Source organism: Mus caroli, unplaced genomic scaffold, assembly GCF_978045245.1.
Source record: "Mus caroli unplaced genomic scaffold, Mus_caroli_1 scaffold_11, whole genome shotgun sequence".
Taxonomy (NCBI): Eukaryota; Metazoa; Chordata; class Mammalia; order Rodentia; family Muridae; genus Mus; species Mus caroli.
In genome coordinates this window covers 88,199,513-88,227,458 of record NW_028227266.1, presented here as the reverse complement: position 1 = coordinate 88,227,458, position 27,946 = coordinate 88,199,513, and the positions used below count along the sequence as shown (strand labels likewise).

General features: G+C 40.5%; 1 long non-coding RNA gene across 4 annotated transcripts; it reads right to left on the bottom strand.

Moving 5' to 3' along the window:
- LOC115031966 (uncharacterized) lies at positions 1-27,635 on the bottom strand. 4 transcript variants are annotated; one of them, XR_015044549.1, is made up of 7 exons: positions 27,530-27,635; positions 13,645-13,774; positions 11,713-11,778; positions 9,822-9,995; positions 7,859-7,953; positions 7,076-7,270; positions 4-288 (listed from the first exon to the last, which is right to left on the bottom strand). It is a non-coding gene; the product is annotated as an uncharacterized LOC115031966 (long non-coding RNA). The 4 variants fall into 4 exon arrangements; XR_015044552.1 differs by lacking the exon at positions 7,076-7,270 and having other exon boundaries at positions 1-288; XR_015044551.1 differs by lacking the exon at positions 11,713-11,778 and having other exon boundaries at positions 6-288.
- Between the last annotated feature and the right edge of the window lie 311 nt (positions 27,636-27,946).

The window sequence follows — 27,946 nt, the reverse complement described above, 5'->3', positions numbered from 1 at the left end:
GCCCACCAGAGGTAATGGAAAGAAAAGGTTAATATGGCAATGAAGGATGTGGACCTGTTTAGAAATAGATTTTGGGAGGTGATTCCAATCTTCATGGTCAGGATATCGGCGATTTAGTTCCTATGAATCAGTAGCAGTAGCTCAATCCACTTACAAACACCATCCATGATTCAGCAATGGCAGTTCAATCCAGAAGAAACTGAGAGGCTCTGCGAATTGGCTCAAGTCAGCGGAAGCTGCAAGAAGCCACAGGAACACCACCACAAGTTTCATTGGTGCTTTTTCTCTCTAAAAAGTCATGACAAACAATGATCAATGATCAGAAAAGAAGGCAAGGAAATCCAATGCCACAGCATCATCAGTGAAGACCAGTGTTAGCAAAGCCCAGTGAAGACCTGCAAAGAGTGGCAAGGTGAACCAGTGCCACACAGCATTGTCCACTGTCTGTTGGGCTATATTTATACCCTTCCCAAACATCACATGTTTTCTCAAGCATCAGCTCTAGCAATACATCACATCCCCTTTGTCCAGGCAGCTTCCAAAAAAGCACTGCATGTCTGTTCTCAGAAAAATATCCTCCCACATGTCTGCTTCAGAAAAAAACATCCTCTCATAAGACAGTTTACAATCACATGACACAACAAAGAAACCAGAAACTTCCACTTCAATTGAGGATTGCACATCTGGAAGAAAATGATCAGTGCTCCAACCCAACATGTGTCTGTGCTTTTATGATGTGAATTTCACCCTATGTTGACAGGGAAAACTAAAGACATTTTTTTCTTCCTAAAATTCTTTTTGTTTGTTGTTAACAATAAGAATGCAATATCATTCTCTTTATGAGAGACCCAAGGAATACAAAATTATAGATTGTAAAATGTAAATATTCCCCTTACCATTTCTGCTGTCTTTTAGAGGAAGCAAGCACTCATGATCTGGTGTGTTGTTCTGATTCTACAGTCTACTGTATTTTCATATATACATAAGGAAATATGAATATATATTTTATAATGTAATGCCAGGCTCTATACATTCTACTAAAACCTCATTTCTAAACAACACATTCTAGCATACAGTGAATCATTATTCATCAAGTTGCCTCATTCTCACTTATTGTGGCACTGGGAATCTAATGTAGAGCCTCATACATGAAAGGCAAGCTCTCCACCACTGACCTATGCTCTCAGCCTTCCCTTATCTTTTTAAGTACTGTAGTATAATTACAACCAATACCTATGAACTGGCTGGTTTTATGTGTCAACTTGACACAGGCTGGACATATCACTGAGAAAGGAGCTTCAGCTAGGAAAGTGCCTCCATGAGAGGCATTTTCTCAATTAGTCATCAAGGGGAGACGGCCCCTTGTGGGTGGGACCATCTCTGGGCTGGTAGTCTTGGGTTTTATAAGAAACCAAGCTGAGCAAGCCAGGGGAAACAAGCCAATAAAGAACATCCCTCCATAGCTTCTGCATCAGCTCCTGCTTTCTGACCTGCTTGAGTTCTAGTCCTGACTTCCTTTGGTGATGAATAGCAGTATGGAAGTGTAAGCTGAATAAACCCTTTCCTCCCCAACTTGCTTCTTGGTCATGATGTTTGTGCAGGAATAGAAACCCTGACTAAGGCAAATTGGTACCAGCATAGTGGGGTATTCCTGTGACAACCTGACCATGTTTGGGGGAGGACTGTGGAAGGACTTTGGAATTTTGGACTAGAAGATCCATTCGGTGTTAAGAGCTCTGTGGGATGTCATGTAGAAGCTTGGAAGATAATGTTGAGAACAGTGTAGAAGATGGAGGCCTGGCTTGAGAAATTTCAGAGGGAAAACTAAAGATTCTTTTCAGGGCCAATGCTATTTTGATTGTGACGATTCTGTGGTTCTAGTTAGCTGGGGCTGAAGAATCAGCTGTGATTAACAATATACCAGAACTACTAAAGTGAAACCTTTGCATTACTGTAACTGTTGATGCTGGTTAGCTGCAGCTAAGAAATTAGTGGTGATTAAGAAGAGACCAGCATCGTTGAGGTGACATCTTCTGGGAAGTGTTTTCTGAAAGCACAAAGAGGATGTATTCCAGAGATAGCCAAGGTCATACCTTCTGCTGCAGTGGGACTTGGTAATGTGTAAGAGTCACCCAGGTGGAACTGGTTTTGAAGGCATGAAGAGGTCATGCAGAGCAGATGAGGCTCTGCACTGTGAGAGGACATGGAAGGCCATTGGTGAAGGTGCACCCTCAGTTGCAATTGAGGGCCCAGGACTGAAGGGGTCATTCACTGTTTTGGAGATGCCAGGACCATGAGATGATCACCAAGAACAGCAGCAGCAGCGGAGTACAGGCAGCTGGAGACTAGAAGACAACGTGTGTGCTACAGAGGGCATGGCTGGAGAAGTGACTCAAGCACTTGGAGGAGTCCAGAAGATTGTGAGTTGGATCCCAGACATTGGATGGTTGGAGAATGATTTTTGCTTTTGATTGTGACTGTGCCCTGAAATTTTTCCCTCTCGAAGGAAGAAAGTATTTTAGGAGAGCCCACAGTTAAGAGAGTTTGAATTTTAAAAGATATTGGACATTTTAAAGGGATTGAACTTTTAATACGTAAAGACTTTTGGGACTTTTTTTTTTTTTTTGCTTTTGGGACTTTTAAAGTTATTTAGATCTTGGGGATGAAAAAGAAACTAAGGGTTAAGGCATAATAGTGATGTGTTGGTGTGTCATGTTGGCAAGGGGTCAATTGTACTGGCTGGTTTTGTGTGTCAACCTGACACAGGCTGGAGTTAGCACAGAGAAAGGAGCTTCAACTGGAGAAGTGCCTCCATGAGATCCAGCTGTGGGGCATTTTCTCAGTTAGTGATCAAGGAGGAAGGGCCCCTTGTGGGTGGGATCATCTCTGGGCCGGTAGTCTTGGGCTGGTAGTCTTGGGTTTTATTTATTTAATTATTTTTGGTTTTTTGAGACAGGGTTTCTCTGTATAGTCCTGGCTGTCCTGGAACTCACTTTGTAGACCAGGCTGGCCTCGAACACAGAAATCCGCCTGCCTCTGCCTCCCAAGTGCTGGGATTAAAGGCGTGCACCACCACCGCCTGGATGTCTTGGGTTTTATAAGAAAGCAAGCTGAGCAAGTCAGGGGAAGCAAGCCAGTGAAGAACATCCCTCCATAGCTTCTGCATCAGCTCCTGCTTTCTGACCTGCTGGAGTTCTAGTCCTGACTTCCTTTGGTGATGAACAGCAGTATGGAAGTGTAAGCTGAATAAACCCTTTCCTCCCCAACTTGCTTCTTGGTCATGATGTTTGTGCAGGAATAGAAACCCTGACTAAGACAACCTATAACAATGACACTATATTAAGGATCTATCCAAAACACTTTATATTACTAATTCCCTTAGCTCTTATAGTTACCTTCTAAGATAAATAAAATCATTAAATTTATTCTATAGATGAAGAGGTTGGGTAATTTTCCTCACCACAATGGCAATGACTGCAAATTCCCGTAGCTTCTATACTGAAACAGGTTTTTTAATTCCTAGGCTTCACTCTTTAATGATGTACATATTTGGTGATGTATTTAAACAGCTCCCTACTACAGAGACTTTAAATTGTTCTAATTTTTCTCTATTATAAACAAGGCTGTAATTAGTATCTTTCTACATGGAATCAAGATTTCCAGTCTTTTCCTTTATAGCTTCTGAGTTCCCATCTCATGTGGGAAGGACTCTTGCTCTCCAGGTTATAAATAATCCTCTTTCACTTTCCTCTATAACTTTTATGGTTCTATTTTATCCATTTAGCACCCAAGCCCCCCTGGAATTTATTTTGATGTATGGCATTGTTTAGTCATCTAATTTGATTATCTTCCATATGGACAGCTGGTTGTCACAATGTCATTCTTGAACAGTCTATCTTTTCTTGGCTGGGAAAATATTTCCCAGGAAAATCTTTAAGAATTAAAAATGTCTTATATCAACACATTATGCTTAATCAACTTGAGAAGTATAAACACAAAATGGCTCATTAAACATACAGAAGATCCAGTTAATATGATGGGAAAAATAGGGACAGAAAGTAGGGATTCCCCCCCCCCATTTTTTTCATAACAAATGCACTCAGTGAATCTTTCTAATGGGAATATTCTGCTTTTAATGCGGTTACTGGCTCTGCCCATTAGCAATAAATGGTAAGGAACTCCCTCCCTTTGGTGTCTCTGCTTCCTTGTTTCTGAAAGGGTGTGGTAGGAGTCTTGCTTAGAAACATACTGTAAAGGTTTGGCTCTTGTGTTTTGCTAAATAACCAAAGTGTTTCCAAGGCTGGTCTATTCTTAAGCCCCAAGTCATCATGTGATGCTGCCACTTGTACTACTCAAGAACATTTGCTTTCATGGGACATTGTACAATGTTCTCAGTGGACCTTGGGTTTCAAGGACAGATTTCTAAAAAGAAATGTAAAGATTATTGGAAAAAATAATAAGAAGAACCCATTTGCTTTCCTTTTATGGACTTTTGCCCATTCTGCTCTGTCATCTTCTTTGAAATCTAATCTGATCTCACTCCCTACATAAGAGAAAGTAGATATTATCTCTTGTAAACTTTCTGCTCTCAAACTCCCTGGTGTTGTCTTCCTTCCACAGGCCCTTATATCCAAATGGATGCTTGCACATTCTACCTTCACTTTGACCTTTCTTAATCAATATTCCCATTCCTCTCTATCTCCTTAGCCTTTCACCTTTTCTATTGGATTCCCTTTAATCATGTATGAAGTACACACTATTCAAACAATCATCACAGGGAAGCTCTCCCTTGGTAACACAAGCCCGTGGCTTTTATTCTTCCCTTCATAGATAAATTAGAACTGCATGCTAGCTGTATTAATATTTTTCTCCATGGATATCCCAGGCTACTATCATGGGGCTATTTTCCCCATCTCTAAATGTACTTCGGCATGATCAAGAAGCTCCTCCTGCTTATTGCCACGCCCACTCTTTGGTGCTTATTTGCTTGATCTCTTGGTTGACTTACACTTAGGACTATTTCTTCCTTCTCAACATTTATGCTTATCTTATATTTCATGACAGCACACTTCTCTGGAGTGCTTTTGTTTGTTTGTTCTGTGCTAGGAAATCCAGAGCCTCATGTATACTAGGCAAGCACTTGGCAACATCTCTAGGCATTTTTCTACAGTCACTTTTCTTTTCTTTCTTTTTTTTTTTCCTAGATATATTTACTGACTCTTTTGTGCCCTTCCCACATTACTTTTTTTAATTTAGTAAATTTACATTTATGGCTTTATTCAATGATAGAAAAGATTTTTCTTGAATCTTGAAACATCATCACTATCAGATACTTCTCAGAGCACAGAGACAGGGAAATAGAATCTTCCCTGTTACTCAAATCAGGTGATAAACTGTGTGGGAGGCTGCCACTCTAACCTGGTGAGACTTACAAGACAACCCTGGTCCACAGTGCTAGGCTGTTTTATTTGCATGAAGCACACTGCTCCTTATACTGAATGATTACTCTCAAAGTAGAACCTCAGAGAAGATTCTCACTTAAAATAAGTAACTTTCAAAAGGTGAAGCTAAGAACTTCAAGGAAGTCAGGTTCCTTAAATAAAAGAAAACCCAGATAAATTCATCCTCATCTTCACTCTCTACTCCATCATCTGTGAAAATGACCAGGTACCAATGTTGTTCTTCTATGCTTTGCCTCATGCCAAGCATTCTCTGTTTTATTCCTTTTTTTTAATTATATTTTGTATTAGGTATTTTCTTTATTTACATTTCAAGTGCTATCCTGAAAGTTCCCTATACCCACCCCCCACTGCCCTGCTCCCCTACCCACCCACTCACACTTCTTGGCCCTGGCATTCCCCTGCATGGGGGCATATAAAGTTTGCAAGACCTAGGGGTCTCTCTTCCCAACGATGGCCGACTAGGCCATCTTCTGCTACATATGCAGCTAGAGACACAAGCTCTGGGAGTACTGGTTAGTTCATATTGTTGTTCCACCTATAGGGTTGCAGACCCCTTCAACTTCTTGGGTACTTTCCCTAGCTCCTCCATTGGGGCCCTGTGTTTCACCCTATAGATGACTGTGAGCATCTACTTCTGTTTTTGCCAGGCACCCGCACAGCCTCACATGAGACAGCTATATCAGGGTCCTTTAAGCAAAATCTTGCTGGCATATGTAGTAGTGTCTGGGCTTGGTGGCTGATTATGGGATGGATCCCCAGGCATAGCAGCCTTATTTATAATAGCCAGAAGCTGGAAAGAACCCAGATGTCCCTCAACAGAGGAATGGATACAGAAAATATGGTACATTTACACAATGGAGTACTACTCAGCTATTAAAAACAATGAATTCATGAAATTCTTAGGCAAATGGATGCATCTGGAGGATATCATCCTTAGAGAGGTAACCTAATCACAAAAGAACTCACATGATATGCACTCTCTGATAAGTGGAGACTAGCCCAGAAACTTAGAATACCGAAGATACAATTTGCAAAACACAAGAAAATCAAGAAGGAAGACCAACATGTAGATACTTCATTCCTCCTTAGAATAGGGAACAAAATACCCATGGAATACAGAGGAGACAAAGTCTGTTTTATTCCTGAATATCTCCTGAGACCATTCACTTCTCTTCAACTTCATAGGTGCCACTCCAGCTGTATCATCACATCTCAGTTATACTTCACAGTTACCTTCCAGTTGGTTTCCAGTTGGTTCTTTCCTCTGTTCTGTGCAGTCTGATTCTGTAGTCAGGGTAATTAATTTGATCCTTTTATTTCTTTTTGTCCATCAATGATTCCTCGTTACTCTTACAATATACTTCAGAGTTTTATGAATCCTATGGTTTATGATAGTTGCCAGACCACCATTATCTCCGACCATTTCCACTTCTATCAGCTCAAATACACACACACACACACACACACACACACACACACACACACGAGAGAGAGAGAGAGAGAGAGAGAGAGAGAAAGAGAGAGAGACAGACAGACAGACAGACAGACAGACAGACACAGAGACAGACAGAGGCACAGAATATACACTGAACATGTTTTAATTCCCAAAATACCTGTTTTGGCCTGTGCTTTGTTCTCTCTCCATGGAACACTCTCTACGTAGGCTTAGGTTCACCATGGTTCCAACTACCTCCTTCCCAACTCAGATTTCAGACTTCCAAGCAACAACTCATTCTCAAATCTTCCCTGGGTTTTTATTCATAAGCTCCTGTGCCAATCTTTATCTTCCTTTATTGGGAATAATCCCTCTGTAATAATTATGAGTATTGTTTTTTTCTGTAACCAAAACTTCATGAGCACCCTACTTTCCAAATAGTGTAATAGATAATGATTCCTAATTTATCTTTACATTGTCCCCCCAAATTTCTAGAAAATTTCCAATTATTCTAGCCAACTTGTCTGGATTCCAACATAGCTCAGAAAACTGGAGCCCCAGCTTCAAAGAGAGATCATTTGCCTCATAGGAATATGGAGAGTTTGATAGAGGAAATCACACAACACTCCCCTCTGGCCTTCACAGATACACACTGGCCGAAATATGTGCATATACACTCACACACATGCATATCCATACATACAAAATAAATAAATAAACAAACAAACAAATAAATAAATCTTTAAGAAAGAAAGAACTTGCTTAAATTAAAACCATGATATCTTAACCGGAGTGTTTGGTCAAAATTAAGAGAAACAGATAATTAATAGTCTCTTTTAAAAGAGATGGCTATCAACACTTACCAAAATTAATTCTATTTAAAATGACAACAGATGCCATTAATAAAATAATTTATATTTAAGAATATTTATAGGCACTTGGAATATGCATAACCTCTTACCATTTCACAGATGAATATTTCTTATCTAACTCCAGCTATGACAATTGCTCAATCTACTGCTGTCACTCGGTCGCGTGTTCATAGACTCAGGACTCCTGGGCAAGAAACATTTGGAGTATGTAAATCAAAAAGAATAGAAACAAAACAAAAAACAAAGGAACAAAAACAACCAAAAAGCCTCTTAAGGCCTTAAACCCTTTGCTTTCTCAGCCACAACACTGGGCATCCTATTTCTGTTTATTACCCAGCGGTTTTCTTTGACATATTAACGAGCAACATCATATTTTCCCAATGTCATTCAATTTAGCTGAGACTAATGTCTGAATAAACAGCATCTAGATGGCTGTCCCTTTCTATACCCATCATGGATTATTAATAATTCACCATGGTAACTTTTGATGTGTTCTCCACAGGGCAGACTAAAGAGTTCCTCTATAAAGAGTGAAGTAATTTACTAATTTCTTTTTCCATTATCTCTTCAAAGTCTCCAGAAATTTATAATTTCTCCATTTAACTTGTCTGCGTAAAGCATTGAAAGGACAAACAGTGGTATAGGTGTCTCGTATGAGGCTATGCCAGTGCTTGGCAAATACAGAAGTGGATGCTCACAGTCATCTATTGGCTGGAACACAGGGCCCCCAATGGAGGAGCTAGAGAAAGTACCCAAGGAGCTGAAGGGGTCTGCAACCCTATAGGTGGAACAACAATATGAACTAACCAGTACCCCCAGAGCTTATGTCTCTAGCTGCATATGTAGCAGAAGATGGCCTAGTCGGCCATCATGGGAAGAGAGACCCCTAGGTCTTGCAAACTTTATATGCCCCAGTACAGGGGAATGCCAGGGCCAAGAAATGGGAGTGGGTGGGTAGGGGAGCAGGGTATGGGGCGTATAGGGAACTTTTGGGATAGCATTTGAAATGTAATTAAAGAAAATATATAATAAAATAAAATTTAAAAAAAGAAAAAGAAAAAAAAAGAGAGAAAGGACAAACAGTATGAAGAAAGCATGAAATTACAGTCAAATAGCCTTGAGTATGACCCTGACACATTACTTAACCTTTTTTGGACTTCAGTTTTCATATCCTAGAATGACATGGAAAGAATAATGCCAACTTCATTAGATGTATATGAGAATGAGGTCATACATGTAAGCATCTAGCACTTAGTAAATACTGACCCCACCTTATACACAAGGTTTAGTAAGATCAACCTCCATGGGAAGTCCTCAAGCACGATTGAAAATTGACAAGAGATGTTTTCTAATTATAAAGGTCCAAAGCCTTTAGACTGTAAACAAAATAATCCCCTTTTGTAGTAATTTGGTAATGGAGAAGAAGAAGAAGAAGAAGAAGAAGAAGAAGAAGAAGAAGAAGAAGAAGAAGAAGAAGAAGAAGAAGAAGAAAGATTGAGCCAGGGGTCTGAGTGCCCATATCTTTAAATGGTGGGTCCTTTGATATGCTCAGAATTTCAAGGAGACATAAGCCAAAAGCTGGATTCCAGAAGAGGGCCGGGCCACCTTCCCATGCTGCTTTACAGGGTCTCAGTGAGTTTGCAGTGCTCCACTAATGGGTAAACAACACACTTTCATTCACTTCAACTTTGTTTTTTATTTTGGTACTGAAAAGGCTATGTTCTAGAAAACCCTAATTCTCAAGAAAACCAGGAAAACTGGTCACTCTATACAAGGCAGTGGAATATCTTATTAGTGAATATCAAGGGCAATTTTTAAAACTGCATTGTGGTACTAAAGATTGAATCCAGGGCTTTGTCCATAGAAAGCAGTTGCTGTATGACTGAGTTATACTCCCAAATAACTTTGGGGGGGGCGCAGACTGTAACTTTAATTTTTTTCAAATGTCTATTTTAATGATGGTTCTTAAATGCTTTAATCTCCCTTGTAGCCCACCACCCACCAGAGGTAGTGGGGGAAAAAAGGATACAAGGGTTGTGGGGGAGAGTAGACCTGTTTAGAAAGGTTCTTCAGAGCGACTTCCATCTGTGTTCTCTGGAAATCGGCAGTTCAGTTCACAGGTTAGCAGCATCAGCTTTATCCATTTGCAAACACTTCACAGATACAGCAGCAGTCCAGTTCAGTAGAGTCAGGATAGCTAATGCCAATCAGCAGTAGTGGCACTACCTAGCAGAAACAGCCAGGACTCAGCCTCAGCTCCAGTCAGCAGGAGGGACCAGAAGGGACACCAGGAGTTCTCTACTGTCCCTCTCTCAGCAAAGCAAAGATCAACGAAGACATGAGACACACAAGCAGTGCACAGCTAGCTCTATAAGCAAGCCTAGCTCAGTCGCCCATCACTGTCAGTAGAGTCCTATTTATACCCTCCAAATATCATATGTCCTCCTCAGCATGTGTCCTGCCTTAGCACACACATCACATCACTCAGTCAGCCTGAGTCTGGAGAAGCACAATTAACTACAGCACACCACCAGAAGTTTTTTTGGTGCAGTTCACTATGGAATCCCGACAAATGCAATTCAACTATGCAATGTAAAATGGAACAATAGATGCATGTCATTAGCAAAGAATCCTTCATCACGTGTCCTTTCATGTGCTTGCTTTAGCAGAACATCCTTTCACTTGTATTTGCTTCAGCTAAACATTCCTTCACGAGTCTGCCTTAGCCTTTCACACCTGTGTCCACTTTAATGAAATATTCCTTCACAGGTTTGCCCCAGCAAAATACCATCCAACCGACTTTCCAAAGAACCCTTAAGTTTCTACTTCAACAGACTCTCACTAAGTTGCCCACACAGGCCTGAACTTCTACTGAGTATAAAGGATCAGAGGCCTGGACCACCACCAGGCAATCTCTATTTGATTAGAAAGTAGGGGGGCCTAGAGAAAGGACTCAACCACTAAGAGCACAGGCTACTCTTTCAGGGGACCTGAACTTGGTTACCCAAGCTCCCATAGCAGACTACTGACAACAGCCTCTAGCTCCAGCTCCAGGGAACTCAATACCTTTATAACCACCACCAAAACATAGAGAAACATTAGAAGAGGAAGGAGGGAGGGAGCAGAGGGAGGGGCAGGGAGGGGAGGGAGTGGGGAAGGGAATGGGAGGGAGGGGAGGGAGGAGAGAGAGAGGGAGGGAGGGAGGGAGAGGAGGGAGGAGGAGGGAGGAGGGAAGGAGGGAGGGAGGGAAAGAGGAGTGAAAGAGGAAGATACACACTTAAACGCAGATAAAATAAACCTTTACAAAAACAAACAAACAAACAAAAAAACAAAAAAACCCACAAACAAACACACAGTGTTGAATGCTAAACATGGTGGTATAAGCCTATGGTAATGTAAGCAGTTAGAAGGTAGAGGCAAGAGGATCACAGTAGGTCTCAATTATATGGCGAATTAGGGGCCTACCTGGTCTTCATGGGAAACTGCTTCAAAAGAATAAGTAAATAAAAACATAAATAAATAAAGCAATGGCATGAAAAAAAGAGGTAGCCCTGCCCATCACTGTGGAAATGTAAATTAGTACAGCCACTGTGGAGAGTGATATGAGGGTTCCATATGATCTGGAGGCCCCTCTCCTGACTATATTTCCAAGTGATATGAAAATCATATAGTGAAGATATCTGCACTATATGTTCATTGATGCATTATTCACAACAGGCAAAACATTGTCAAATAAAGTTATCAACAGATGAAGAAAGATTTTAAAGAGATATATACATAGTAGAATACTATGAGCCTTTTAAAGGAAGCAAATGCTGTTATTTACAATGTAGATGAACCTAAAGAGCACTAGAGCCACAAAGACAGATGCTTCGTGGTCACACCTTTATGAGCAAGCTAAGAAAGTTGAATTTGTAGAAGCAGAGAGTAAAAGGGTGGTTACCAGAGGCTGGGTGTGGTGTTGCGGCTCCAGAGGGAGGTGGCCACAAGATAGAAAATTTCAGTTAAACTAGAAAGAATGAATGTAAAAGTTCTATTATATAACATGTTGGCTACAGCTCATAACAAGGTGCTGCAATTTTGAAAATCACCCTGAAAACTGGATTTAAGTGATCTTGAAGTGACCTATTCTGTCTGTAATATAAGCCACAAACTGAAAATGGAATCTCTAAGATGTGTTTTATTTAGAAACATGTCTCTCTTCAATCTCATCTTTAACCACTAGACTAGACTGGGAGAGGAAACATAAGCAGTCAGTAAATTCAAAGTTTAGTTTTAACTCTCTAGTTGGGTAGTTTATCTTATCTCTGAGATGTATGGCGTTGCTTCTGTTCTCCTTGCTATCTCCTCTCTCTGTGTAGGAAGGGGAGGGCTCAAAACACCAAGGCCATGGAGTCTTGCATTCCTCCTGAGCCTGTCCTTTGGATGACATTCACCATGAATGTTATCAGAACAAACACACATATGTGTGGATTCCTAGCTACAACATAAAGTATGAATGTGTTCTTATCATCTAGACTATGAAGTGCCCCTATCCATCTCACCATAAGCATGATAACCACAGGAGATTATGCACTCATTAATTAATTTGGTTCACCAAGTCTGCAAGGTATACATATATCAAGATATCACAGTAAGAGCTGGAGATGTAGATCAGAGGTAGAACATATATCCCATTTATCCCGAGGACTTCCATCTACTAAAGAACAGTAAAAAGAAAAGCATGATATATATATATGTGTGTGTATATATATATATGTGTATATATATATATATATACACACACACTTCCACCTACTAAAGAACAGTAAAAAGAAAAACATGATATATATATATATTTGTATATATATATATATATGTATATATATATATATATTTGTATATATATGTATATATATATATATATATATACACACAAAAATATAACACAATTGTTATTTGCCAATTGAAAATTTACTAATTAAAATTTGTGAAGAGAAAATACACCTAATAGCTACAATTGGGTTTTAAGAATTTTCTGGCCATCCCATCTTGTGTGTAGAAGGGATAAGTTTTTAATGAAGATTTTACATTGCAATAGTTCATATTCACAGCGACACAGTGAATCACCTGAGGAGATTCCTGCTTCATTGTTATGAGGTAGCACCTAGGCTTTAAAAGTCTCTCTAGGTTATGTTAATACATAGCCAGGATTAACAACCACTGCCTCTACCTAAGTCTCTCTCAAAAGAATTGTCTTTGTTTGCCCTTGAGAAACTTTCAAATGACTTCCAAATATTAAATGGGGGTGGGGTGGGGGTGAGAATATGAAACAACCTCTTTTTACATGTGTTAGCAAAACTAAAATATGCTTAGGAATGGAAAATGCTAACACTCACAGTAAAACTGTCCAACTATTGAGTTAAGAAGGAATATGCCAAAAGAAAGAAAAATAGAGCTTTTGAGAGAAGCTTTCCCTGGAACAAAGATTTCAAGAGTTATGCATCTGAATTATGTCCCTTTAAAGTTGCTACTACATGAATATAAGCCATAAACCTACTTTAATGATGTTGCCACTGTAGAAAAATAAATTTATTAGAGAGAAATGCCTTGGAGGCTGAGGTAGCTTCATTAAAATGTGTTGAATGGGAGAAATCTTTTATTTTTAGTTACCAGTTTAATATCTAGAATCGATAAACTATCACACAAAGCCAAATGGAAGGAAGTTGGTGGTTCACAAAGCTTGGGGGCTCACATGCACCTGTCCAGTGTCTATGGGAGGTCCTGTTTAATCTCCTTGGTTCTGCAGAATGCACACTCCCCATCCCCCAACCCCTTGATGGTGTGACCCAGAAGCACAGTGACTAAAGAGGAATGAAGTCTTAGGACACCTTACCGCTTGGTTTTGTAGACCGTTCTTAAAGAAAAACTGAGAACTGAAGGTCTGGCTGAAGTGAGGGTGCATTTTCCAAGCTCTGCAGTCCTTTTCACTTTTCCTGGGGATATGTAAACAAATGTATATTGGCCTGAAATAGAATCAGTAACTTTATATGAGTCCATGACAGGAGCATAGAGAGGACTTACTTAGAGGAGCATAGGTGAACCAAAACAAACTGCATCACCACAGTGTCCCACCGCAGCATAAATGATGAATGATGACTTCAAAAAAGCTATGCTATGGAGTCCTGTCTTCAGTTAACCTTCTGCCTCCTATATTCTCTCCAGGTCCCATGATCACATGGAGCTGAGAGGCAAGGCTCTAGGGGAACCCCAGGCATGAATCCTGAGACTCTACCTCCTTCTACAAAAGAGTGTGAACAGCTCCATGACTATTATCACAAACCTAGCTATAGTTACACGATTTTGTTTATTCCATTGCCATGGCTATGGGTAAAGTATCCCTCTGCAGTTCATCACAGCAACTTCTGATCCACTTACATCAATGGTCAGGTTCAGGCCAGGGAAATCACTTTGCCCGAACAACCGTGGTCACACAGTAGGCTTCTTACAAAGACCATCTCAGTTCTTTCTAAAGAAGACCTCAAAGGAAGTGAACCATGGCAAAGCAATGAAGGCTCTAAGAAAGGATGGCTATGCCTTTAGACCCTTTACAGATGACATCTATTATAATGCACTACTTAAAATATAAAGTGTCATGACTCTGAATGTTCAAAGCCATGGAGAGAATGAGTCTGGCTTCCCATGCTGGACTTTGAGAAGCCAGAAGGATGAAACAAGAGACTCCAACCAGTTGCATTACAAGGAAAAGTATTATACAGACAGGGTCCAGAGGGTTTTCCAAGGTATGATCAGTATAAGTCAAATCTTAGGGATGCAAATGGGAAGAGGGGGAGGAGAAGGACAGAACACAGAAGAATGAGTTTGTTCTTCAGGTAAGAGATGTGTTATGAGAGTGATTAACATCATAGGCCAACAAGTAGCATCTATACTACAGTGGGATGCTGAAGAGAAGCTTCCGTCCCTCCAGAAAACACAGGCTGCTTACCCTTAACCATTTCTGAGGGAGGAGTTGGTCCTACATCATGCGTCGCAAGCTTAGTTAAGTGGCCTGTGCTACAGAACTTAGACTAAGTGATAGTAATCACAAAGGTTATGGGCAGGGGAATAATGCTGATTAATATGTGACTACAGTTGAGATGCTTGCGACTCAGATGTGGGGACTTGGGTGTTGTCCTGGTCGGTTCTGCTTAGGGGCAGGAGAAAAGAAAACATTTGGTTCTTCTGGCGAATTGAGAATAATAATGGAAGTCACAATGGGTGGTCCTTCAAGTCTTTTATTTACTTGTCAGTTTTTACTGAATTGTGCATGTGTGTGTGTGTGTGTGAGAGAGAGAGAGAGAGAGAGAGAGAGAGAGAGAGACGGAGACGGAGACGGAGACGGAGAGGGAGAGGGAGAGAGAGACAGAGATACAGAGACAGAGAGACAGACAGAGACAGAGCAATCAATTTGTGAATTCTGGTAGTGTCATGTGACGCAGACTTACCTGGTGCTTTGCTGAGGTAAGACCCATGGGAGGTCACATGATGTTTGGAGAGAGCATAAATAGGACTCAACAGACAGTGACAGGGAGCTTGCCTAGCTAGCTTTGTGATGCTTTGTTGGTCATACATCTTCATTGATCTTTGCATCCTTGAGAAAGGAATGGTAGAGGACTCCTCCTAGCATCCTGGCTGGTTCTGGTTGTTCCTGCTGACTCCTGCCTGGTGTCTGCTGGTTCGTGCCACTGCTGCTGATTCCTGTTTGGAATCCTGACACTGCTGAACTGGACTGCTGGTATCCTGACAATGGAGATTGGAATTGCCTCAAACAACTACTTCTAAACAGGTCCACATCCCCTTGTCTTATTTACCATCTTTCTCCCCTATCTTTGGATGGTGGGATAGAAGAGGGGTGGAAGTGCTTGAGAACCCTTATTAAAAGTGGTTTTTAAAACATCTAAGCCGACAGAGAACCTGGTGGTATATATGAATGTAAATACAATTGCCCACAGGACGGGACTTTAAATTCTCTAGAGCTACCACCTATTGTCAATGCTTGAAATCAAAGTCATGTCCTCTGCAAAAGCAGTATGCTCTCTTAACTACTCAGCTACCTCTCCAGCATCCTGTCAGCTCCTTTTAAAACAACATCTGAAGGGTAGGGAGACTACATGGGGGAGTGGCCTGCTCTGTGAGACAGTGTGAGACAGAAGACTCGTGATCTAACAGGGTACTCTTTCCCAGAAAGTAGATATGGGGTTTGAGGAAGCAGTTACCATTGGAAAGCACGTTGGTAAGCAGAAGCTCAACGTCCAGTAAAGGTGTTAGGTCTCAGCAGCCGCCATCCACCTGGAAGAGCCAAAAGCCTACTCCTCCCTACAAAAGAGTCTTTCAACCTCCTGTATAGCCCACAGACATACACTAGCCAGGATTTGATGCTACCCTATTCTTGGTGGAAATAGTCTCTCTAAATGTTCTTGAGATTTGTATTTCTATAGCAGACCAACCTCCTTTCCAACTAACATATTCATTATTTAGCTATACTAGTAAAACTCAATCATTTTTATAGAATCTCTCAAGTTTTGAAGCTAGCATTTCTTTTAAAGATGAATGTGTGCCTTTTACTCTGTTTCATTGTACATTGGCCTTAATGTTTAGCTCCTATTTTTCTGTGTTCTGAAAGGAAGTTCTGTAAGTGTATTTAGCTCTTTATGTCCTTAAGTTACTTTGTGGTAGCTATAGTCTCCCATGTCAAAAACAAATATGAAACTAACAAACAGAAACCCAGAAGAAAAATCATTCACTTATTTTTATCCACTCAACAAATCTTGGCTCTTCCAGGTTATTTTCTTAATGCAGGTCATTCAGACAGTAGTAAACAAAGCAGATGAAGATCTCAATTTCATGAAGCTAAAATTCTAATTGGGAGACAGAAATTAGATGAGGGAACAAATAGCTATATAAAAATAAGTTCATACAGCAATAAAGAGAAAAGAAGTAACATTAAAAACATCTATTAAAATGTTTATTTGCAAAGTAAGTGAAATTTTTCACCTTGGGGAGTTATTAAAGTGTATCTGACCTGGCCTCTAAATGACTGGAAATAACTACCACAGTGGAGATGTAAAAGGGAGAGTTCCACTCTAAAGAATATGAAGCAATATTATTCAAGGGTCTATGTAAGACAGTGAGCAACAGACCTGGGAGGTTCTGCAGTCCCTAAAATCTGTGCCTGTGAATTTCCTCCCTGCCAGTGCTGTTTGTATTTTTGACACTCTCCTCAGGATCTATGGCCTTAAATGATGCATGGAGAAGTGGGGAAATTGAAGCATTTTTTTCTGCCATACCTGAATTTAATGGCTAATAGCAATGCCCTAGATTCTTACTCCCTGGGTCTTGCAAAAGTAATGTCTCACTATGAGGGGTGGACAAGAAAGAGTAAGAAAAGGAGTGTCTGAGTGTTTGAAAATATGGCCATGGTTAACCCGAAAAAATAAGGAAGTAGCAACCAGAAGTGCTTTTGATCATTAAAACACATATTGAGTATCATGATGCATCATAGGATTGAGGCAGTTTGCATACTTTGCCCAAATAATTTTCAAGACCTGTGTGACCTAATCTATAGACAAAATCACATCCAAGGAATACAGTTCAGCAGCTAAACAAAATTTTAAAATAATCATTTTTTGTATTTTGAATTAAAATTCTTCTATAATTTTATTTCTTCTCCTTCCTGTAGTTCTGTAGTATTTAACTACTTCTCTTTCTCTTTCTAATTTTTTTCTCTAACCATCCTGCTAACTTTAAGTCACAATCAGAGAATCAAAACTAGAAGTCATTCTTTAAAACAAGAAATAGATGATATTAAAGGCAATACATTATCTTCATTGTGTCTTAACAAGAGTAAATAAGGGAAAAATTGAGAACATGCATATATGTTGAAACAATCATGAGAGATGATTATAATAATGGTCCCCAAGAGACCCCTTTTCCCACTGTCAGCCCTTTGGAAATAGGATACACCTCTCTTTGAATAGAGTGAACTGTGGTCCTCTTGGATCAAATACTGTGGCAGAGGTGATGTTATACAACTCTATTCTAGAGCCTCTCTGTCCTGGATAAATTGTTTTAGTCACTTTGACATAAGCCAGGATCACCTGAGAAGAGTTAACCTGACTTGAAAAAAGTAGTTTATCAGATTGTCACATAGACAAGTATCTTGATTAATGAGGCATTTTCTTGATTAATGATTGAATGGTGAGGGTCTGTTGTGAGTGGCACCACTTGCATAGGTGATCCTGGGTTGTATAAGAAGCAAGCTGAGTGAGCCACAGAGCGATCAAGTAAGCAGCATTCCGCTAAGGTCTCTGCCCTACTTCCTGCTTCTAGGCCCCTGCCCTGATGTCTTTCAGTGATAGCCTATTGAGAGTTTTAAGATGAAACAAACTCGTCCCTCCCCAAGTTCTTTTTTATTGTTTCTATTGCTGTTATAAACATGAAAGCCAGCTAAGATACTTTCCATGAAGGAATCTTACAACATCTATGTTTGCTCATCAAACTCTTAGCTTGCCATGCTATGAAGAAATTCAGGAGGAGACACATTGGGGGAGTCATTTGTTCAAGACTAATCAAGACCACCAACTACCTATAAACAACATTTGGATTATCCCTTCTTGAACCTTTTAGGCCTAGTTAAGCCATCAGCCGATGTAGTCACATGGGATGCTAGGTAAGATCTAAAGAATAAATGAGTAGACTTTCAAACCAAAGCATTATAAGTATTACAAACCATTGCTTTGGGAGTAGATGATACCAAATCAAAAGTCTCCCATGGATAAATCATCCAATCATAAAATTATTGTAACAACAACAAAAGCAGCTGTCTTCATAAATGAGAAACTAAAATTATAGAAGATTAAGTCTATTATTGAAGATCACAGAATTTCCAAGAGGTAAAAACAGCAACACTATTTTCATGTGATTTCAAGTCTTATATATACACAATGCTCAAGTTTAAGAGTTGTGAAATCCATTAGCAGTGTATACTGAGAGTCAGTATATACTTTGGTTAACTAATAATTTCTTTCTTGGTATATCCCACTTACCAATAGCTGTAGGACTTAAGCAGGTTCCCCATTACTGTGTAAAACATGTGTACTTCATGTCACATGGGTAATACTGACTCCAGGATTGGAGTGAAAAACTTGTACTTTGTAGATATGTTACTGGGCATCATTTTTGTCCATTTCTTACTTCAATTATTTACTATTTCAGTAACTATTGTCAATCGTTAGCTGCTTACAGGAAATAAAACTTGCTACTAATATTTTACATTCGTTACATATTTAATGTTCACATTCTCTCTAGTGTGCTGTGATGGTTCTGCACATTTTGCAAATGAAGAAACAGTCTCAGAGACTAATGTAGGTAGTAGAGGATGTAGCTAGAATGCACTCTTTTTTACATTTAACTAGTAGATTTTGAAAGAACCTAGTGGGGAAACCCCCACTCAACTCCCTATTCGGCGTACACCCAAAGAATCACGAACAGTCCGTCTTGATGTAAATACACGAGGTAGTTTAATGGCAGAGCTCCGGGTCGAAATATATCTCACGCAGGAGACTGTGGATTCGACCACGAGGCTTGAAAGCTAGGGATTTTTATAGAAAAGGGTCTGGGGCTGGGGGAGGAATTGGTGAGGTTTCACATGATTGGTTCATTTAAACATCAGCAGGGAGGAATTGGTGAGGTTTCACATGATTGGTCCATTCAAACATCAGCAGACTGTACATGCAGATTGAAGTAACAGCAGAGCATCTGGTTAACATTTAACTTAGGTCAGAAGGTCGGGAGATAGGGAGGCACTCGGCCAATCTGGACATTCTTGTATGTCTTCCCTATCTTTATGGCTAGTTGGTTCCTGGAATGACTTTACAGCCTTTGTTCTTTGCTCTAAGCCCAAAAAGTCCTCCTAACTAGCAAGCCGCATGAGTCATGGACCTTGAATAAACTTTCTGGGCTAGGGCTTTGAAGTCTTCGATTTAGTTTTCTTTCTTTCAATTTCATTTATTGGTATTCTGGTAAATGGTTTACAAGATTCATTTTTAAACAAAAAGGTTTTTATTCTTAAAAATTAAGTTAAATTTCCATGTTCTATGTATGAGGTTTTGAAAATTACTCAAATGTAGGACAACTGAGAAATCTATAAAATATAATCTCATAGAAACACTATTATTACTAACACTTTAGATATCTTTCCTATTTACTGTGACCAGAAAAAAGAGAGAGACAGAGAGACAGAGAGAGACAGAGAGAGACAGACAGAGAGAATCAAGTTAAAATTATTTTTTAAAATTATATCCTAGGGTAACTCTAACCAAACAAGTGAAAGATCTGTGTGACAAGAATTTCTAGTCTCCTAAGAGAGAAATCAAAGAAGACCTCAGAAAATGGAGAGATCTCCCATGCTTATGAATTGGTAGGATTAACATAGTAAAAATGGCTATTCTACCAAATACAATCTACAGATTCAATGCAATCTCAATCAAAATTCCAAGACAATTCTTCAAAGACATGGAAAGAGCAATTCTCAATTTCATATGGAATGACAACAAAACCAGGATAGTGAAAACAATTCTTAACAATAAAAGAACTTTTGGGGGAATCATCATCAATACATCTCAAGCAATACTGCAGAGCAATAGTGATTGAAAAAAACTGCATGGTATTGGTACAGAGACAGACAGGTTGAACAATGGAATAGAATTGAAGACCCAGAAATAAAACTACACAATTATGGACAGGATCTTTGACAAAGAAGCTAAATACATACAGTGGAAACAGGAAAACATCTTCAATAAATGTTGCTAGTCTAACTGGCAGACTCTATGTAGAAAAATGAAAATAGACCCATATTTGTCACCTTGCACAAAGCTAAAGTTCAAGTCGATCAATGATTTCATCATTAAACCAGATACACTGAATGTAATAGAAGAGAAAGTGGGAAAGAGCCTTGAACTCATCGATATGGGGGGAAATTTCCTAAACAGAATTCCAATGTCTCAGGCTCTAAGATCAAGAATTGATAATTGGAACCTCATGAAACTGAAAAACTTCAGTAAGGCAAAGGACACTGTCAATAGGACAAATTTGCAACCTACAGATTGCGAAAATTTTTTCACTAACCCCACATTTGATACAGAGCTAATATCCAAAATATACAAAGAACTCAACAAGCTAATCTCCAAAAAACCAAACAACCCAATCAAAAAATGGGATATAGAACTAAACAGAGAATTAACAACAGAGTAATTTTGAATGGCCTAGAAGCACTTAAATGTTCAAAGTCCTTAGTTAGGGAAATGCGAATCAAAACAACCCTGAGATTCCACCTCACACCAGTCAGAATGGCTAAGATCAAAAATTCAGGTGACAGCAGATGCTGGCGAGGATGTGGAGAAAGAGAAATACTCCTCCACTGCTGGTGGGATTGTAAGCTTGGACAACCATTCTGGAAGTCAGACTGGTGGTTCCTCAGAAAAATTGGACATAGTACTACTGGAAGATCCAGCAATTCCTCTCCTGTGCATATACCCAGAAGATGTTCCAACTGGTAATAAGAACACATGCTCCACTATGTTCATAGTGGCCTTATTTGTGATAGTCAGAAGTTGGAAACAACCCAGATGTCCCACAACAGAAGAGTGGATACAGAAAATGTGGTTCATTTACACAATGGACTACTACTCAGCTATTAAGAAAGAGGACATCATGAGTTCTGCAGGCAAATAAATGGAACTAGAAAATATCATCCTGAGTGAGGTAACTCAGACCCAAAAGAACATACATGGTATGTACTCACTCTTAAGTGGATAGTAGAAAAAAAAAAATACAGAATGCTCAGGAAACACACAGAACAAAGGAAGGTTAACAAGCCAAAGGGTCCAAGTGCTTCAATCCCACTTGGGAGGGAATAGAAAGCAAATATGAGGGAAGGGTGTGCAGAAGGAAGGAGAGACCTGGGTGAGAAAGGGGAATGGGAGGAGAAAAGGGGAACATGATCAGATATTGGGGTTGGAGAACTGGAATGAAGCCCTGAGGTCCAGACCACCTTCGGAGGTGGGAGGTTGGGGAGACCCTCTAGAATGTACCAGAGACCTGGGAGGTAAGACTCTCCAGACTCAAAGAGAGAGACCTTAGATGAAATGCCCAACAGTGGGAAGAAGAAACTTGTAGAGTCCACCTCCAGTAAAAAGACAGGGCATCAGGTGGAGGGATAGGGTTGCCATCCCACAGTCAAAAACTCTGACCCAGAATTGTTTCTGTCTAAAAGAACTACAGGGACAAAAATGGAGAAGAGCCTGAGGGAAAGGAGGTCCAGCAACAGGCCCAAAATGGGATCTAGCTCAAGGGGAGGCCCTAAGGCCTAACACTATTATTGATGCTATGGTGTACTTACAAGCAGGGGTCTATCATGACTGCCTTCTGAAAGGCCCAACAAGCAGCTGAAAGAGTCAGATGCAGATATTTACAGCCAACCAATAGGCAGAAGCTGCTGACCCCTGTGACTGAATTAGGGAAAAGCTGGAAGAAGCTGAGAAGGAGGGCGACCCTGTAGGAGGACCAGCAATCTCAATTAACCATGATCCCTACCCTGCCCCCCCACGTCCCTTCCCCTCCCCCATCTGAGATCTCTCAAACAGACACTGAGCATATACTAGCTGGTACAAAAACAATCCCCCAACCCTCCCCCCAACATAGACATATACAGCTCTACAGCAGAGGACTGCCCGGTCTGGCCTCAGTGAGAGAAGATTCACCTAACTCTCAAGAGACTTGAGACCCCAGGGAGTGGAGAGGCCTGACGGGGTGGGTGTGGATGGGGACATCCTCTTGGAGACAGGGGGAGGAGAAATGGGATGAGGAACCCTCAAAGGGCAGATGGGGAGGGGAATAATGACTGGATTGTAAAAAAAAAAAAAAGTTAAAATTATAACAAAAGCACTTTTGTAAGAATATTCCAGATAATTCAACAGGAAAAGGGAATCATTTCCTTTAGAACAAATTTCCGAATTATAAAAGAAATATTTTTAAAGCAAGGAGAATGAGGAGCTTGGTTTCCTTACGGTGTTGAAAAATTGGTTAGCAATTTGAGGGAGGGGTAAATCATTCACTTAGGTCTTTATCTTACCCTTCACACTAGAACAAATTCCTTTGGGTTAATATTTCTTTTAGTACTCCAATACAAAAACTAGAGCAGACCCAATTAAACATTTATTATATTTTTGGCGGGGAAGGACAATCTCTGTTCTAGGCTGAGGCTTGTTTGAATAAATCAAATATAACTCCAAAGAACTAACATACTATCTCCTTTGAGAACTGAATCAAAGCAATAAGAAAGATCACTAACTTCATAACAATGAAATAGTGATAGACACAGACAGACAAAAGAGGAATCTATTTAATCAGCCTACAAGAAGCATGGAGCTCAAATAGAAATCAAGGAAATACAACTGAAAACATTTTTAACCTATTTTTCCCTTTCCATTAGATTAACAAGACCCAACAGTCAGGTGTGCCTATGAGTGCTATAATAGTAACCAGTTACAAAGATCTAGTAGCTGAACATAAGTTGACAAACTTTTGTGTAAAGGGATAAATGGTGACTATTTTAATTTCTGGGAGCTGTCTGGTTTCTCTTGCAACTGCTCAACTCTGTCCTGTAGCATAAAGGCACCCTTGGATGATTCCTAAGTGAATAATTGCAAATGTGTTTATGTGAAAAATGGGGCGCAGGTTGGACTGTAGACAAGCACTGGCCAGCTCCTAGCTTAAAATAATTTTTATTTCTCCATCACACTACAGATCCTCCAAAGATCAGCAGAGATTTCCCTCCATTACACATACTTGGAGATCCATTCTAATGGAGTCTCTACATTGATTTTTGCTTCTGCAATTATCATCACATCTCCAGAGAGTCACAAAGCAGTTAAGAGACTCAGCCATTTACTCCTATCATCTGTCATCAAACAGTAACATGGGACTGTTGTATCTCTCTCTTCTCTGAGGTGGATATCAGTGAGAATCTAATCCTATAACCACACTGCCTACTAATAAGAAGAACAGAGGTGTTCTCATAGATTACTGGAGTTTGATGTCTATGTGGGCATAGAAGAGGTGGCAGGTATAGAAAATAAAAGTATAGGATGTCCTATGCGATTTTAATTTCAAAGAAATATCAGCTAAGTTTTTAGTGTAAGCATGCCTTAATCTCTCCTCTCATCTGGCCTGCATTGCATGTCCTTGTGTCAGCCTAGACTAGGAGGTAATACCCTTGAAAAGGATACCAGAATGAGACAGAGGCAAGGGTCCAAGTCTACAAAGCTCTTTATACCAAGTGCTGGCCTTGGTATAAAGGTCATGTGCTGTGTCTAAGACAAAGTGTTTTCATCTTACAGAAGGCAGTATTTAAAAGAATTCAGGTAAAAATTTCAATGTCACGTAGGTGGCACTTGGTGGGACAGAAGGTGACTCAGTCTTTATGCTCTGTGGCCCCTGTTGTGCTATAAAAGGGGAAATCCAAGAGGGGTGTGGGACCTGCCTGTGTATTTCTCATGAGTACAATAAAGGACAGAGAAATTGGCTTGGGAGGGCTCTAAGGACATCCAGTTATGAGACTTTTCAAATCAGGGATGCTTTGAAATGAGTTATTCTAACAAATGAACGTTGTGCAACAGGTATGTGCTTGAAAAGATTATTCTGATTAAACCTATATTTTCACCAGGATTTTACTCGAGAACCCCTCAGCTCTCCAGTCCTTGCAATAGCTATCAATATGAGACACCTAAAGCCTAGTGTAGAAGACAGGTAGGGTTTATTTGTTAAGTAAGGCATACTGATAGGGGGTATGAGGGACAATAGCCAAAGGCCCAATATCCCAATCTACATGTATTATTTCCAACGTCTCTGATACAAGCAACCATTCTTCAAGGTGCAGGTGGTTGACTGGCATGTTCGTTTAGACTTTTTCAAGAGGGAGCAACGGGCTGTCAGAAAGCACCCTGACATACAGTAATCCTATAGGTTATATTAAGCTCCTGAAACCAGATTTAGAGAGTTTATTTTAGGATCTTCAAGACAGTTCATAACCTCATGTCTCCTCCCTGGCCAAAGTATATGACTCAGTCACCCCAGTGACTGAAGTCACAACCAGTAGTTAGTACTTCAGTTCCTATTTGTACTGGCTACTTTTATTCAACTGGACACAAACTAGAGTTATTTGAGAAGAGGAGATCTCAACTAAGAAAATGCCTCCCAGGGCCAGTCTATAGAAAATGTTCTTGACTAATGATTGATATGGAGGTCCCTACACATTGTGGTCCTGAATACTGTAAGAAAACAGGTTGAGAAAGCCTCGATGAGCATGCCAGTAAGAAGCATTCTACCATGGCTTCTGCTTCAGTTCCTACTTCCAGATTCCTGCCTTGACTTCCTGCCTTTGCTTCCCTGGATAATGGACTACAAGTTATAGGATAAAATAAAACCCTTTCTTCCCCAAGTTGTGTTTGGTCATGGTATTTTATCACAGCAATAGAAACCCGGCCTAAGACAGTTTTCTTGGCTTTATAGGCTCTTCAAGCCCCAGTGATCTCCAAGCCTTCTAATATCCCACCTAATCGTTGCCTTACTGCAAAGATCAGAAAGACCCATCCTTGGGCTAAGCAGAGGTTTATATGGTATACTTTCTGCTAACAGCTTACTATAGAGGTTTAGGTCTGTGGTTTCCTTTCTCCTTCAAAGGGCTAGTGGATCTCCATTCTTGGGATATACTTTTTCAGTGGGTCTATTCTTGGGCTTGCAAGTTCAGTAGAACTATGACTCTGAACCCCAATCTCTCAGATGGGGGTTGGCTCTGACCTTGGGATCTTTTTTCCTGCTATCTCTTAGTTTCCAGGGCTCACAATCCTTCTTATATACCAGTTTGTCAACAACGGGTTGACTGGGCACTTTGTGTCTAGATTAAACACTTCTGACCCCTCACATGAAGAAGCCTTATCTTCGGTGGTCTTTGTTTCCAATGCTCTTTCTCTACTATTGGGTCCCTCGTATCACAATGAGCACAAGAGCACCTGCCATGGAACTGACCTATCAAAGATCATTTGCATGTGCTAACTTGTTTAATACAACAATCCAGTCTAGTGTGCAAACTCATAAGAAACTAATTCATCAAGGTCAAAATAGCTACAAATGAGCTGACCCAAACAAACATCAAACCCATGTTCATATGGCCCAACTGACTCTATTTTTTTTCCATTGAATATCAGCCCCTACTAACAGAATCCCAAACAGGCACACCACACTGGGCACTAGCTATCTCCATCTGTATTTTACCTGCTTCTTCTCCCTGTACCATCTCCCATAGCCTGTACCAACAGTCTGCAATTCCCTTTACTCCAACAAATATTTTTAGCCTGAATACCCTCATCTCAGTGGCTGCCTCTGAATGATGTTTTTCTTTGCTATCCAAAATCTGTTCCACTGACCAGCAAGTGCTAGACATCACCTGGGAGTGTGTAAGAAATGCAGTGTTCTGAGCTGTGCCCTATATCTGTGGAATCAGAATTCATGTTTTATTAGGATCCCTAGGTACTCACACACTGAGGATGGAAAGGAATGCTATATTTAGCCAAGCTTATTTCCCCACAGCCTACAGCTGCAGGTGGTCTTCTGCCCTCCCTCCCTCCCTCCCCTCTATGCAATACAGTCATAGTTTTTCCTTGAGTTTCTAGTACATATGATTGGCTCTCAGCACACAGAAGCAAAGCAACACCACCAGAGAGCTAGAAATGTGCCAAGTTTTACCAGCTCTGGGAAGAGGCCACACACTGTAAGACCTTCAGGGAGGATCAACTCTACAAACTGCTGCTCTGCCTCCTTTCCCAGTTTCTTTGAGTAAACATTCACTTATGGGAGGGATTTTCATTTGGGGTCTTCTATAAAGGGGTTGACACATGGTGTATTTTGTCACACCTTGCCTTATAGGGATAGCTCCACCCATTCTTCTGCATCAGCAGCTGAAGCAGCTAAGCCCTTACCTTCACTGGTCCCAAATGTCATGCGCAGAGTGAACTCTGGAAATTTAACTCAATCCCTTGGAGCCTGGGCACTATTACAGGCACCAAGTACCTGAATTAGACTCAGTACCCAAAATCCCAGGTAACATTTACTTCTGTCATCAGCCCTATCTTGTGGTACAGCTTGTACTCTGGCTTGAAGACACATTCCTGGGTTTATCACCAGTCAGTGCCCAAGTCTCCTCCTTGAGCTCTATTCTGTTCTTTGCAGGAAACTCTCACCAAATGCCCAAGTCTTCTGGATACTCCACTGCTCACCTTCCCCCTCCCCACCAGCCCCCCACCCAAGACATGTCCTGATTTTTCTTGCCAGTAGCTTGCCAGAAACTGCTTTGGTCTTGGAAACTAGGCACTACTTCCACTCTCAAGTTGAGAGATGCTCCAGGAAAAGACATGACTCTACTGGAGGGGCCTCTACAGGATTTAGTCAGTCCATTTCTTTTAGAGGAACACAACAAATTTTGTGTCACTACAGTTTCCACATGAATTCCTGCCAGCTGCTGCCAGCAGGGCTACTTAATACTGTGCTTGTTTGTTTTTTGCAGGGCTGTCTGGGTGCCTCTGGGAAAGGAGGTGGTCTAGACTTCTAGCTAGGGACAGTATTCCTGGGAAAGAGGGTGGTGACAGAAAGGGAAAGAGCTTACTTACCCCACTCCAGACTATGTCATTTGGAGCTCAAAGAACACAGGGGTCAAAGCATCTCTGAATGTAGCCAAAAGGTATCAAATGGAGCACCCAGGAAGAAGAAGTTCGATCTACAGAAAAAAAAAAAAAAAAAAAAAAAATTCCACCACTCAACTCCAAACAGGACAGAGTAACAAAAGGTACTGGGCCTCTAGGGGTGCCAAGACTGAGGGCTGGAAGGGGACCTTTTATGTGGAGCCTAGAAGTATAACATAGGTATTGAGAGAAATGAAATGGTCAAACTGGTTCAGACAACAACAGGTCTGACCCAGCATGAAACTGGCTTTGCAATGCATAAATTCTGCATTCACTGAATCACAGAGCTGAAAAAAAAAAATGGATTCATGGCTAAGATGTTTTGAACTGACGATGTCAAGCATT